Consider the following 15,293-nt stretch of genomic DNA (forward strand, 5'->3'; position numbering starts at 1 on the left):
TACAAGATGTGTGTAAAATAATTGGCTATAAAGAAGTCTTTTTGCATGATTTATGGATTTTTGAAGAAAAATAGCATAAATAGTGACATTATTAGTGGAAAATTAATAAAACATAATCTATGACTTAGGAAAAACGTCTAATGTTGCATTTTATTATATTTTTCAGATCTAAAATTGAAAAGTTAGTGAAAATAATTTTTCCATGTTTTTATGATTATTTTATTAAAAAATCGATAAACCGCAACATTGTTTTTCCGGAAAATTTTCGAAATTTTTAACCTAAGATTTTGAACATTATGAGTGTCATGGAATTTTTCCAGAATGTTCATGAGTTTAAATTTCAAATTTTGAATTTATTTGAAATTTTGTGATTTATTTGAAGTTTAATAGCTTATTTTTGTAATTTTGGTCCATTTATGAACAAATTTGTAAATAAAGGTTAATTATGGTCAAATTATTAGTGAAGACTATATTTTGAGTCCTAAGAGGTTAGGGTAATTAACTTATGCATAAATATGAGTTTATGTATTTTTGTGATTATAAAATGTTGAAATCACGCAAATCCGTAAAAACCGAGTAATATACGATATTGGCTAATTAAAGGCGATTTAGCATAAAATTGAGCATGTTCATACATATTATAATGCTGCATTTTCTTTATGATTGTCATAATTTTATTTTATGTAATTTTGAATTATGTAATTTTACTTAGTATGGCCTTAGATTTTAATTGGTATTTCCCGAAATGTATGGGAATATTGATTCGGTTGTAATTTTTATTGTGATCTCGTATCACCGTTTTGTAATTTAATAGATTTATTTTATTTTAGTTACAAATGTATAATAGGAAATTATGTAATTATTATGTAATTTTATTCATTCCGGAGTTCCAAAAGACGGATTTCTTCAAGAATGCCGATACATAAAGACGGTGTTACCTCGAGATGTGTGCCACAACCGAAGTTCAAGGGACCAATGGAGTTGGTTTCCGAATATGTAATAGTTAAATAGTTTTTCTATTTTAGGAAAGGCCATACTAGGATTTTTTTTTATCTTTATGCTTGCATTTTGTTTTATGTCACATGCATCGCTAAATCGCCATAACTAAAACATGCATCCTTATTTTATCGAGTTTATCGACCGTGTCAATTCAAATTATCGTAGTTCACCGCTTTAGTTCACTTAAAACGTGATAGATAATATATTGACATGACCTCTCGCTAAAACAATTAATTGAGACATAGCCTTACCAAATAGTAGAAACCATGAAAACCTATTTCGCGAGGGAGTGCACTCGGCTACCCCGGGGTACAAACCTTGTTACTTAGGGGAAGTGGGTGATAAATGTCTTATCCACCGAATTCATGTTGATGAGGGTTTCATCGGCTACCCCATGCATAAGTTAATGTGAGTTTGGAAAATGGACACATTTATTCGAAATTTGGATTGAACTCAACAAAAGTAATTGATAAGGGTTTCATCGGCTACCCCGTGCCCTTGTTGATTTGTTTTGGGCTATAGATAAATATTAGAGTAATTTTATCGACCAAGAGTTCTAAAAGTAGAATCGACTAAAAGGTTAATCCACCGAGTTATATTGATGAGGGTTTCATCGGCTACCCCGTGCCTAAGTTGATATGAATTTGGGTCTTGGAATCATTTATTATAGTTGGGTAGAGGTCACTATATAAATGTTCATATCTTGTTAATTTGCAAGTATGATTTAAAAAGACAAATGTTAATATTTCCTTTTCCTCCATATTTGTAGTTTTTACAATGAATCCATCAAGTGCTACCGCACCTATAACTATTGAGTCATATCACAATGTTCTTGACGACGTTTGCTCCAACAACAAATTCGATACAACTAGAGAACTTCATTTTGGGATAGGTTCGGATGGAAACCTTAACTTCATCACTTCTTCTAAACCACTCACTACTACTAGACCTCGTGTGAGTCCGTCTCAGGAAGACTACCTCATACGATCTATTGGGTCTTTGTCTCTGGAAGATAATGATGCCAAAGCTAGTGGGAGCTCTAGCAATCAAGTTCTTGCGTCAAAGGGAAAGAGGTTCAAGAAGAAAGGAAAGAAAGTCAAAAACTTCAAGCAAGTTAATGATGAGTGCCATTATTGCTATGGCATGGGACATTGGCTTAGGAATTGCCCTATGTATTTGCGAAATATAAGGGAAGGACTCATTGTTCCAAAAGGTACAATTCCTAAAGAAATTTATGTTATTGATATAAATTATACTTCCACTACGACATGGGTACTAGATACCGGTTGTGGTTCTCACCTTTGTAATCATTTACAGGGTTTAAGAGATGTGGAGAGGCTTAGCAAAGGAGATGTGGATCTACGCCTTGGAAATGGAGCTCGGGTAGCGGCTGAATCCAAGGGAACTTATGTTTTAGCTTTGCCAAATGGATTTGAGTTGTATTTGCATAATTGTTTTTATGTACCTACGCTCTCTAAAAACATTATTTCAATCGACATGCTAGACATGGACGGTTTTTGTTTTGTCATTAAGAACAATCGTTGTACTATTTCTAGGAATGATTTTGTTATTGGCCAAGCTTCTTCCATTAATGGCATTTACATTTTATAGACATCAAATCCAACGAATGATATTTATAACATTCAATCAAAGAAACTCAAATCAAGTGACCCAAGTGAAGCGTTCATTTGGCATTGTCGATTAGGTCACATAAACGAGAATCGCATAAAAAGATTAATTTCAACTAATGTGATTACACCATTTGATTATCAATCATTCGGTACATGCGAATATTGCCTACTTGGCAAAATGACTCGTAATCCTTTTAGTGGTAAAGGGACACGAGCTAGTGAGCTATTGGGACTCATACACACCGATGTATGCGGACCAATGAGTATCACCGCTCGTGGTAATTATGACTACTTTATAACCTTCACCGATGACTTGAGTAGATATGGGTATATCTATTTAATGAAACACAAGAGTGAAGCATTTGAGAAATTCAAGGAATTCCAAAACGAAGTAGAGAACCAATTGAACAAAAGGATTAAGGCACTACGATCCGATCGTGGTGGTGAATACCTTAGTCTTGAATTTGATTCACACTTGAAAGGTTGTGGTATTATATCACAACTTTCTCCACCCGGAACACCACAACTGAATGGTGTTGCCGAAAGGAGAAATCGAACCCTACTTGATATGGTTCGATCCATGATGAGTCAAACCGAGTTACCGAACTCATTTTGGGGATTTGCAATCCAAACTGCAATTCTATCTTTAAATAATAGTCCCACTAAAGCCACCGAAAAGACTCCATTTGAGACATGGAAAGGAAGAGTTCCTAATCTATCCTATATGAAAATTTGGGGATGTGATGCTTACGTCAAGGCTAAACCCGACAATAAGCTTGCCCCAAGATCCGAAAAATGCATCTTTGTAGGTTATCCTTTGACCTCTCGAGGTTACTACTTCTACAAACCTCAAGAAAACAAAGTGTTTGTGTCTAGTGAGGCTGTCTTCTTAGAAAGTCAATTTATTTCTAAGAGACAGAGTGGGAGAAATTTTGAACTTGACGAAGTTCAAGAGCCACAAACTGAGGAAGAGACGCAAGAAGATGTTCCTTCGTCGTCTAACGCGGTTGTACCTCCTCCACTAAGAAGGACGGGCCGAGTAAATCGCCACCCCGATCGATATGTGGGACTTATCGAGGAAGATGGAACACTCGATGTATTGCTTATGGAAAGTGATGAGCCCGCCACCTACAAGGCCGCAATCTCTAGTCCAAATTCCTCCTTATGGCTTGAAGCCATGAAGTCCGAAATGGATTCTATGCATGAAAACCAAGTTTGGGACTTGGTAGATTTGCCTAAAGGGGCAAGACCCCTTCAATGCAAATGGATATTCAAAGTCAAGAATGGCATAGAAGGACATGATGATGTCTACAAAGCTAGGCTAGTGGCAAAAGGATTTACCCAAGTCCAAGGTCTCCATTATGATGAGACATTTGCCCCCGTGGCCATGCTAAGATCCATACGGATTTTGTTAGCGATCGCCGCATTTCATGATTATGAAATATGGCAAATGGATGTCAAAACCGCTTTTCTAAATGGGCATTTAGAAGAGGAGGTGTACATGATACAACCCGAAGGTTTTGTTAATTCTGAAAATCCTAACAAAGTGTGCAAGCTTAAGAGATCCATTTATGGTCTTAAGCAAGCATCTAGAAGTTGGAATCATCGATTCAATCATGTTATAAAGGAAAATGGTTTCACTCGAAGTGTTGAGGAACCATGTTTATACATGAAATTCAGTGGGAGCAATGTTGTGTTCCTAATCTTGTATGTCGATGACATACTACTCATTGGAAATGATATTCCAATGTTGTCTTCTGTCAAGAAGTGGTTAGGTAACCACTTCCAAATGAAGGATTTAGGAGAGGCACAATGCATATTAGGTATCCGGATCTATAGAAATAGATCCAAGAGGATATTGGCACTAAGTCAAGAGTCTTATGTCGATAAGATTCTTCGACGGTACAGCATGGACAAATCCAAAAGGGGTTTGGTACCTATGGTAACCGGGACGATATTGAGCAAGACTCAATCTCCCTCCGAGCCCCATGATGTTGAACGCATGAAGTTGATCCCTTATGCTTCCGCTGTTGGATCAATCATGTATGCCATGATATGCACACGTCCTGATGTCTCGTATGCCTTGAGCATGACGAGTAGATATCAAGGAAATCCAGGTGAGAGTCACTGGATTGCTGTCAAGAACATCCTTAAGTACTTGAGAAGAACTAAGGATTCTATACTTGTGTTTGGAGGAGACACTGAGTTGCGTGTTAATGGATACACGGACTCAAGTTTTCAAACAGATAGAGATGACTTGAAATCACAAGCTGGTTTCGTGTTTATGCTCAATGGTGGTGCCGTAGTGGAGAAGCTTCAAGGAAGTCAGAATCATGGATTCTACAACGGAGGTGAGTACATCGCAAAGATCGAAGTCGCTGCTAAGGAAGTCTGTTTGGATCGGCAATTCACGGAAGGTCTAAAAGTAGTACCTACCGCCAATGATCCCATCACTCTCTATTGTGATAATAGTGGGACGATCTTCCAAGCTAAGGAGCCAAAGTCTAGTAATAGATCTAGACATGTACTTAGAAAGTATCATGTAATAAGAGATTTCATTGAAAGAAAGGAAATTGCGATTTGTAAGGTTGGGACGGATGACAACATAGCCGATCCGCTCACCAAGCCTTTATCGCAGGCTAAGCATGATGGACATGTTACGTCCATGGGACTTAAACGTGTACCAAGTTTTTGTTAGATTTTGAAATGAAATAAAAGTGTTGTTTTTGTTCATGTTCATAATCACATTTGTCTTTTATCTTTCATTTATACTTTGTTACATCCAAACGGGTTGTAGAGACAATTGAACCCCGTTAAAGTGAACACGGATTAACATAGTATTTGCCCATAGTCACTTGTATGAGGTGACGTCTCGAAGTGACTAGAGTGTGAGGCGATTGATGGCAAGTTCAAGTGCCATAGAGTCATGTGAGATGACTAGTCGATCACATAGGCATCATTAGGAACATTTTGTCGGGCCTTATGACCGCTTATAGAGTTCTGGTAAATTTATATAGCCTGGTCGTGGCGAGAGCTACTATAGTATTCGAATGAGTCGATTCTTTTGACTAAAGACTATTCGCCTAAGATGGCACAGTTTCAGATTAACTTTGATTTGTGTTACTACGACCTTCGTAAATGGGGTCAAATGGGCACATTTTGGGTTATGATGGCTGTGGCTAGTCGAAGGGAATGAGTGCGATAGGAATTGTCCACCCCTTGTCAGGGTTATAACAATATCTCAGGGCCACTCGAGGAGTAATGAACAGGAAATGCGTGGCCACGCTCGGAAAGTATCTATGATAGATAAGTCCGGTCAATCAGTTATTCTCCAGATCGAGGAAACCACTCTCGATATGATCACTTGCAAGTACGACCTGAAAGACACCTTGCATTGAGTGGGAGATAGTAATAGGACAAGAGAATTGGTGACGCACACTTGTCGAGGACAAGTGGGAGATTGTTGGGAAATGTGTCCTCAACAATAGTGCGATCATATGATTTAAATATCATTATTAAATCTCATTTTAAAGAATACAATTGGGAAGTATTTTTACTGTCAACTGGTCAACATATATCGGTAATGATTGGTGACTAGAGTTTGACATTACTTTGTCGTGTGACGGTGGTGATCGATTGACCCCTAGGTCATACCTATAGGGCAACATTCTTAATTGATCATTTAATTAATCGTATAATGTTACGAGTTAATTAAATTACTTGAAAAATTGGCGGACGATTTTGGAAGTAAAATTTACGTATCAAATTGAAATGTGATTAAATGAGATACGGTCTGAGTAATCGAATTGTATTATTACTCGGATGAAATTATTGTTTAAAGAAACGATTGGATTTGAATGAATCATTTTAAATGCGATTTATAAATTGGTAAAATTTTGGTACAAGTAATTATGATATTACTAAGTCGATTTTTGTATGTGACGTATTTTTGATAATACGTTGATTTTTAACATGTTAAAAATTACATAACAAATTTATGTCACATATGACATGTGACATATTGACATTTGACAAAAATAATATGGATCTCATATTATCATATGTGCCGAAAATGGGAGGTTGTTTAAACAAATATTGTGTTTGTTTAAGTTAGTGGTAAGCATAATGATAATTACTCTAATTTAGGCATGCATACCTAGTGCCTTTTGTGTAAGAGCACAAAGGCCATGCATAGGCCATTTCCTTCCACCCTACCCGGTTCTCCCTTGAAAAGAACAAGGGTTCTTTTTCTTATTTTTCTATTTATTCACTATATGGAGTAGTGTGTGAAAAATAATTATTCATTCTTATCACAAAATTATTTTAGTGAGACAAAAATAATCTCTCTTCCTCTCCTCTTCTCTCAACCGGTTTTGAGAGCGTAAAACCAAACATTTTTGGTTCAAATTTTTCATAAGATTAATATTATACTAGATCAAATAATATTAATTAGATTAAGGGTTAGCTTTGGGTATTATTCCTAAGGAGAGATCCTACACTTGGATCTTGTTCTTCCATTAAAGGAAAGCTCAAGAACAAAAGAAAAGGAGATTTCTTTTGTGCCCATTTGAACCGAAATTTCAATGTAAGGATATGATTTCTTCTCTATTTTATTATATTGTTTGCATGCATAAAATCCACTTTTTATTTTATGACAAATTAATTTCGACATATATGAGTATGTTAATATGTATATGAATCTACATTTCCTTCAGAAGTCTAGTAACAAATCTAGACACATTGAAAGGAAATACCATGTAATTAGAGATTATGTGGAAAGGAAGGAAATTGACATTTGTAAGGTTGGGAGAGATGATAATATTGTTGATCCTTTAACCAAGCCTTTATCAAAGTCTAAGCATGATGGTAATGTCGTCGCAATGGGATTAAGGCGAGTACCAGATTTTCTTTAGATTATGGATATATAATAATTGGATAGTGTATCTCTTATTATATATATGATAATCACATTCATTTGTTTTTGCATTCATTTTTGAATCTTTTATTTAGTATGACTAAATTTTTAATACCTTGTTTATCTGAATAAGTTGTGGAGACAATGTTGAACACTATTCAAGTGAACAAGATGAACATTGTATTTTGTCCCTAGACACTTAATGAGGTGACGTCTCGGAGTGACTATATTGTAAGTCGGTTGATGGTTGTTCAACACCATGAGGTCATACGTGATGACTAGTCGATTACATAGGCAAAGTGTGTGACACCTTGCCGGACAGTGACCATTTAAAGAGTCCCTAAGTTCTATTATAGACGCCTGGTCGTGGCAGGGATCTCTAAGATGTTCCTATGAGTCGATTCTTTTGACTGGAGACTATTATCCAAGTCAATGCAGTTTCTGAGTGACTTTGGTTTTTGTCCTAGGTCGTGCCGTGAAAGGAGGCCAAAAGGACATCTTCTGAGTCATGATGACCTGTATTAGGCAAAGATAGATAGGACATACATGAATTGTCCACCCACGTTAGGTAACTATATCTCAAGGCCACTCGAGGAGTTAATGACTACAAATGCGTGGCCATGCTCGGAAGTAATCTGTGAGAGATTTTACGGTCAGGTAGTCACACTCCCGATCGACAAAACCAATAGCGATATGTTCACGTGAAAGTGCCACCTGAAAAACACCTTGCATTGAGTGGGAGATTAAAACGGACAAGAGAATTGGTAGTGCACACCTTGTATCAGACAAGTGCGAGATTGTTGGAGTTAGTGTCCTCCACAATAGTGCGTTTACATAATAAATCTCATTAAAGGAATATCATCAGATATTTGATTATTTGATCCTCGTCAGTTGATTAATGTAAATCAATAACAGTTGGCTGACTAGAGTTTCACGTTATTGTCGTGAGACAGCGGTGATCAACTGACCCCTTTCGGTCACACCTAAAGGAACGAACCCCAATTGACAACTAATTAATTGTATGAGATACAATTTATTTAGTCCCTTCATTTATAGACTAAAAGTTTAGTCGATTATTTTTAGAGAGATTTCGAGTTGCGAACTCGAGGAGCGGCAGTTATTATTTAATTACGCGATAATTAAATAATAAATTTTATGAGACGGGTTTTAGTCAATTAATTGTTAATTCACTAAAATTGTACTAATTGATTAATGTGATTAATATTAGTACGTAAAATAATATGTGTAGCGGTACACGTATATTTACGGTGTGATTTGGACGAAATTAATCGAGAAGCATTTAAACATGAAACGATGTTTAAATAATATTTACACGTATTTGTGCGACAAATATAAGAACCAAAATGGACCCGTAAATGGGACATTGGACCGTGTAAATGGAGTGTAGTGGGTGATTATAATCATTTCACTTTGCTTGTTATTCTTCCATAATATTGTCATATGATCATTGAGCATGTGATAAAGATTGGACAAAAATTATAACGACTTGACTCCCTCACTCCACCTCACTCCACCCGCCACTTCCTCCTTATACACTCCAAATTGTTGTTCATTTTTTACACTTCACTTGAACACTTTTGCATGTGAAATCTTTCTCTTCTCTCTAAAATAATAAGCATCATTTTACTAAGTTTTTAGTAAAATAAAAATAATAACTAAGATTGTTAGTATTATTCACTTATTATCTAGGGTTAAATTTTACTAGTATCTAGTTAATACTTGTAAAATTATTTGAGTGTAGTTCTTGGGTGCAACTTGAAGGAGACTTTCTTGTTGAAAGTTTTTCTAAGAGGATCTCACATTTTCATTTAGCTCAAGAACAAACTAGAAAGGTGATCTAGTTTGTGCCCATAATACTATAAAAATCTATATAAGGAAATTGTTTTTCCTTAACTTTCATTTTTATGCTTTTATATTTGCATGCATGTTACATAGATCACTAAAATATTAAATTATGAGATAATTTAATTTTTTTTAAAGAGTTAAATATGGATCTATGATCTTTCAGTAAAGATCAGGATCTTTGAGTGTTTTGAGGAATCCATATCCAAAAAATCAAACTATAAGGTGATTAGCCTCGATCAAGAGCACGAGGCTCTGATACCAATTGAAGAGTTTAAGATTCCAAGTACCTATGAGGGGGAGGGGGTGAATTAGGTACTATTTTAAAAATTTCAACTTGATCTTTATTGAATTAAAGTTGATTAATGATATGATGAACTAGTGGATACATCAAATAAATCGATTCGTTAAGAGTGTATCACGTTGTTGAGAAAGATTGCTGAAATATAAGGCAACGGTTGTTCTGACTGTTTATTGTTTGTCTTAGCACAAGAGGTTAAGGCTACAGACCAAAAGCAACAGTATACAGGACCGTTGTTAAAGAAAAACACAAATGAAGTATCAATAAAATAAATGCAACGAAAATAAAGTAACGAGTGATCAACAAATGTTTTTTAATTGGTTCGGCCAACACTCTAAGGGCCTACGTCCAATCGTCTTTTATTAATAAGCGAAGTGATCTACCCCCGACTACTTAAGACACTTAAAATAAAAGGACCAAAAACCTACTCTGGTTGCGACACGAGTTCTAAGACTACTCCGTCAAGGAACTCAATACTCTAACTAGAATATTTACAAGACCAAGTTTCCTCAAACAGATTCTATGAAAGAATTGATAAGGACAATTTATTGATCAAATGATTCTAGGTAAGAGAATATTATACTTTAGGCAACGGTAGTGAAGACTGTTGTCACTTGAAGACTTAGAAATATTTTGCAAATAAAAGAAATGCTTTGAGTTCTTTAGAAAACAATTTTGCAAAACACTTTGAAATACTCAGAAAAGACTTGTGAAATGGAGGAGAGGAGTGCTCCTTTTATAGAGCAGCAAACTAGGGTTTTGAGGTAAAGACATTTGATAAAAAACAAATATTTTTTACCTTACCAAATTTGCATAAAAGGGAGCATTCTTCCAAAAGTTAAAGAGGAAAAGAAGCTTTGTTATTATCTTTAAAAGGCCTTTGAAAATCAGTAAAAACAAGGTTGACAACCAAGTGAAGACATTTTTAGAGAAACAATTTTGGAAAAAAAACAAGTTCTTTAAAACCAATAATAAAATGTTTTGCTAATTTGAGATAAAACCTTTTGAAAGATACCATTGGAATATTCTTTTCTTAAAAAAAACCTTTTATAAATTTCATTTATCAGAAATGAACATTTCAAAAATAGAAGTTTGTACTAAGGGTTTAAGTATTTTTGAAATCAAAGACTTTCTTCAAGTGACACGAGCTAAAGCAACAGTCGTGCTTACTGTTGCCTTAGTAAGCATACTCTTTCTTACTGTTGCCTCAGCAAGTAGACTATGGCTTATAAATGTTGCTAAGTACCATACCTTTTTACCCTTATATAAGTGACTATTACAACATTAATCTTGGGCAGCTTCATCAAAACGTTTCGACCAGAAGCATTTGATAATCTCTTGATTAGGAGGTTGGACTTAATCCTGAAATGGGGCACATTGAAACATGATTAAAATGGACATGTCATCATCAATAATTAGGTTCTAACAGTACCTTCAACTCTTACTCAGAAACTTTGGATAGTGGACGACCTTATCCAAGGCGAACGAGAGTCATTCTTGCGATATGATTGTAAAGAGGTACGATTCCTTATCTTTAGTACCAATGTCAAGCACCGCTTTTTGCCTTGATTGACCTTGGTATAAAGTGGACTCGAACGGTTTCCGCGCATCCCATAATTGTTTGGTGGTGACTCCGAACATATCTAGCATTGTTTCGAGACCCTTGCCGAGACGAAACCGACCGATCTAAAACGATCCGGTCGAAAGCATCTATTACACCGCCGAGCGTGGATTTTAGACCGCTGCATGTCCATAGACCGCCGCACAGGTGAGCCCACGTCTACAAAAAGGGATAAAACAAACAACAAATAAAAGAACTAAGCCTAGATGAAAACAAATAATCCTATCCAATATCGCCGTCCTCGGCAACGACGCCAAAAACTTGTTGTGTAACAAATCTTATATTTGTAACCTCTCAAGTATAACGAGAGCTCGTCGTAGATGTGAGGATCAAACCCAAAGGACGGTGGTTATGGTTGTAGGGAAATATCCGTAAAATTCCCTTATAATTAAGGATTATAACGCAAATTTAACATGTGAATAATTGTCATAAACGAAAAACAAGAGAAAACGATAAGAGAATAAAATCAACCTCGGGTCCTTTGTGAATTCGGCCTAAGAACAGAAATCAATATAGATTTCCTCCTAATCGTTGCACCCAAGATCGTCTGAGACTATGCCCCTTGTACTAGAAACTACTCTCTAATTGCCTTGCAATATTGAGAGAGTTTTGTGAGTTTTTTCTGATGTGAGATCTAGGTTTTCAGAGAGAAAATGCTCCAAAAACCTAATTTTTGTGCAAATGAAATGAATTTGGTCAAAAGGAGAGAAAGACTCTCCTTTTGTTCTCCTTTGGTTCGGCCGTGAGTTTCCAAGAGGAGGGAGTGGGCTTTCCACTTTCTCCTTATTTAACTCGTGGTCCGACTCGAATCGCTAAAATGTATATGACGGGTTTTAATTATAAATTGTCATCCGAAATCGGATATTAAAATATCAACTAGTAACATGACTCAGTCGATATATTAATACTTGTCCGACAATGACAATATTGTATAATTAATTAATTCAATATACATTAATTAAATATAATCGTTTATATTCAATTACGAATTAACTGCTTAATTCACCTTAGCCATTAGTATTTAATCCGTATTAAATAATTATCTCAACATCGCGTTTGACTAATTATTAGTCAATAACTCCGACTAAACGCTTGGTCATATTAGGCATCAACATGACTGTATTTTCATACCGTCACATCTCTCAAACGTATCCTATAGGTGTGACTTTTAGGGACCAGTTGATCACCGCCATCAGTATGACAATAACGTCAAACTTATCTAGCAAGCCAACCGTAATTGATAAACGTGGACCAACTGATAATAATACAAAAGTATACCCTTTAATCCTTTTAGAGATTTATATGTCATTGCACTAACTATAGAGGACACCAGCCCCAACAAGCTCCCACTTGTCCGTACAAGTGTACGCGCAATAACGTTATCCGCACTAACTGGAAGACACCAGCTCCAACAACTCCCACTTGTCCGTACAAGTGTATATGCGATAACCGATTCTCATATCCATTTAAAATTTCTCCCACTCAATGTAAAACAATTTGCAGATCCGGATCCGCAAAGGTCGTATTTTACAATCGATCTGTATCAAGAGTGGTTTCCCCGACTAGAGAGTAACTTAACTGATAAAACGAATTCGTATTCGAGCATGACCATGCATTTCGATTCTGACTCCTCGAGTGGCCCTGAGAAATATCGAGTACCTGATAAAGGCTGAATATTTCCTTCAACTCGACTCCTGCCGATCTAAGCACAGCATGAAATGACCCAGAAACAATCTACTTGGCCCCCTGTTATGGATGACCGTGAGAAAGAAACCAAAGTCGCCCAAAATCTGTCTTAGTCTCAAGAAGCAGTCGATAGTCAAAAGAATCGACTCTTAGGATCACCATGGAGGTCCTATCCACGACCTGGCACCGAATGTTATAAAACATTTAGGACTCCACGTCGAAGTCACAATTGTGTCCTACGAGATATCTGTATAACTCGCCTCTGTGATAGGTCAGTCAACCGTTTGACTTATGGTTCGTTGAACCCACCATCAACCAATGTCACAAAATAATTGCCAGAGTTATCAGCTCACTTGGGCAATTAAGGACCAAAAATATAATGTTTGTTCAGTTCACATTGTGGTGTTCAAAATTGTCGTACAATTCCACATGAAAAACAAAATATATATAAATATCAAAACGATGATGTCGTATAGAGTACACAAGAAAATGAATCTAATCCATAAAAGAGTACTACAACTCAGGAACACGTTTAATTCCCATAGAATTAACATGCCCTTCATGCTTATCTTGTCGTAATGGTTTAGTGAGAGGATCTGCTATATTATCATCTGTAGCAATCTTTTCTATCACTTCCTCCTTTTGCTCCATGTAATCTCGGATTAGATGAGCTTTCCGTTGTACATGTCTAGACTTGTTGCTAGACTTAGGCTCCTTAGCTTGGAAGATGGCACCTCTATTGTCGCAATAGATGGTGATCGGGTCATTCGAACAAGGCACTACAGATAGTCCTTGTAAGAACTGACGCATCCATATCGCTTCCTTTGCAGCTTCAGACACGGCATAGTACTCGGACTCAGTCGTAGAATCTGCTGTAACACTTTGTTTGGAACTCTTCCACTGATCTGCAGCGCCATTAAGAGTAAAAACGAATCCAGACCGAGATTTCGAGTCATCTCGATCCGTTTGGAAGCTAGCATCTCGTAGAATCGGTTGCGCATAGCTTTTGATCGCCTCCATAAGTCAATGCCCAATCTTTAGTCCTCCGTAGGTACTTAAGAATGTTCTTGACAGCCATCCAATGTGATTCACCTGGATGCTGTTGGAATCGACTTGTCATACTCAATGCATATGCCACGTCCGGACGTGTGCATATCATGGCATACATGATTGATCCTATAGCCGAGCCATAAGGGATTCGTGTCAGGCGCTTTTTCTCTTCCGGTGTCTCTGGTGCCTAAGACTTGCTCAAATGCACCCCTGGAGCCATAGGAAGAAACCCCTTTTTGGAGTTAGTCATGCTGAATCTCTCTAGAATCTTGTCTATATAAGACTCCTGACTGAGAGATAACATCCGTCGTGATCTATCTCGATAGATACGGATGCCCAAAATTCTTTGTGCCTCACCCAGATCTTTCATCTGGAAATGGTTCTTCAACCATACTTTTACCGAAGTTAAGAGAGGTATGTCATTCCCAATCAGGAGTATGTCATCAACATACAATATTAGGAAGACAATCTTGCTCCCACTCGACTTGATATATAGACATGGTTCCTCGACCGATCGAGTAAATCCATTCTTTTTTATCACTTGGTCGAAACGATGATTCCAACTACGAGAAGCCTGCTTAAGTCCATAGATGGAACGCTTAAGCTTGCACACTTTCTTAGGATGTTCAGGATCGATGAAACCTTCGGGTTGTACCATGTACAACTCTTCCTCCAAATAACCATTTAAGAAGGCGGTTTTCACATCCATCTGCCAAATTTCATAGTCATGAAAAGCGGCAATCGCTAAGATAATCCGAATGGAACGCAGCATGACTACGGGTGCAAAAATTTCATCGTAGTGCAAACCTGGCACTTGGGTGAAACCTTTAGCAACTAGTCGTGCTTTATAGATATCTTGTTGACCTTCCACAGAATGCTTTATCTTGTAAAGCCATTTGCATTGAAGGGGACGAACCTTAGCAGGTAAGTCAACAAGATCTCATACGTTGTTCTCACACATGGAGTCCATCTCGGATTGCATGGCCTCAAGCCATAGCTTTGAGTTGGAACTAGTCATGGCACCTTTATAGGTTGCGGGTTCACTACTCGTTAAGAGTAGAATGTCATCTATGTCATGTTCCTCGACCATACCTATGTATCTGTCCGTAGGAATAGAGACTCTTCCCGACCTCCTAGGTTCCTCAGGAATATTAACCGCAGCCGGGATTGAAGGAACTGGTTCTTCCAATGGTTGCTCGGCATTTGGTTCTGGAATCTCCGACAGCT

The sequence above is a fragment of the Silene latifolia genome, chromosome 2 (assembly GCF_048544455.1).
Source record: "Silene latifolia isolate original U9 population chromosome 2, ASM4854445v1, whole genome shotgun sequence".
Taxonomy (NCBI): domain Eukaryota; kingdom Viridiplantae; phylum Streptophyta; class Magnoliopsida; order Caryophyllales; family Caryophyllaceae; genus Silene; species Silene latifolia.